This window comes from Lipotes vexillifer, unplaced genomic scaffold (genome assembly GCF_000442215.2).
Source record: "Lipotes vexillifer unplaced genomic scaffold, Lipotes_vexillifer_v1.1 scaffold1168, whole genome shotgun sequence".
Classification (NCBI taxonomy): Eukaryota; Metazoa; Chordata; class Mammalia; order Artiodactyla; family Lipotidae; genus Lipotes; species Lipotes vexillifer.
In genome coordinates this window covers 1,201,103-1,202,291 of record NW_006799230.1, presented here as the reverse complement: position 1 = coordinate 1,202,291, position 1,189 = coordinate 1,201,103, and positions in this window count along the sequence as shown.

The window sequence follows — 1,189 nt, the reverse complement described above, 5'->3', positions numbered from 1 at the left end:
GCTGAAAGACAGAATTGTGGAAGTCACTGTCATGGAACAGAATAAAGAAAAAAGAATGAAAATAAATGAAGACAGTCTAAGGTAGGGGTCCCCAACCCCTGGGCCATGGACCAGTACCAGTCTGTGGCCTGTTTGGAACCAGGCTGCAAAACAGGAGGTGAGCAGTGGGTGAGTGAGTGAAGTTTCATCTGTATTTACAGCCTCTCCTCATCATTCGTGTTACTGTCTGAGCTCCACCTCTTGTCAGATCAGTGGTGGCATTAGATTATCATAGAAGCACAAACCCTACTGTTAACAGTGCATGCGGGGGATCTAGGCTGCATGCTCCTTATGAGAATCTAATGCCTGATGATCTGAGGTGGAGCTGAGGCAGTGATGCTGGTGCTGGGGAGTGGCTGCACATACAGATTATCATTAGCAGAGAGGTTTGACTGCATAGTGACCATAATAAATCAATTGCTTGCAGACTCATATAAAAACCCTATCAGTGAGTGGCAAGTGAAAACAAGCTCAGGGCTCCCACTGATTCTGCATTATGGTGAGTTGTATAATTATTTCATTATATATTACAATGTAGTAATAATAGAAATAAAGTGCACAATAAATGTAATGCACTTGAATCATCTCAAAACTATTCCCACTGCCCTGGTCCATGGAAAAATTGTCTTCCAAGAATCCAGTCCCTGGTCCCAAAAAGGTTAGGGGCTGCTGGTCTAAGGGACCTTTGGGACAACATTAAATGCACCAATATTCACATTATAGGGGTTCTGGAAGGACAAGAGAGAGAGAAAGGACCTGAGAAAATATTTGAAGAGATAATAGCTGAAAACTTCTCTAACATGGGAAAGGAAACAGTCCCTGAAGTCCAGGAAGAGCAGAGTCCCATACAGGATAACCCATGGAGGAACATAGCAAGACACATAGTAAACAAACTGACAAAAATTAAAGACAAAGAAAAAAATATTAAAAGCAATAAAGGAAAAGCAACAAGTAACATACAAGGGAACTCACATAACGTTATCAGCTGATTTCTCAGCAGAAACTCTGCAGGCCAGAAGGGAGTGGCACAATATATTTAAAGTGATGAAAGGGAAGAACCTACAACCAAGAATACTCTACCCAGCAAGGCTCTCATTCAGATTCAGCAGAGAAATCAAAAGCATTACAGACAAGCAAAAGCTAAGAGAAT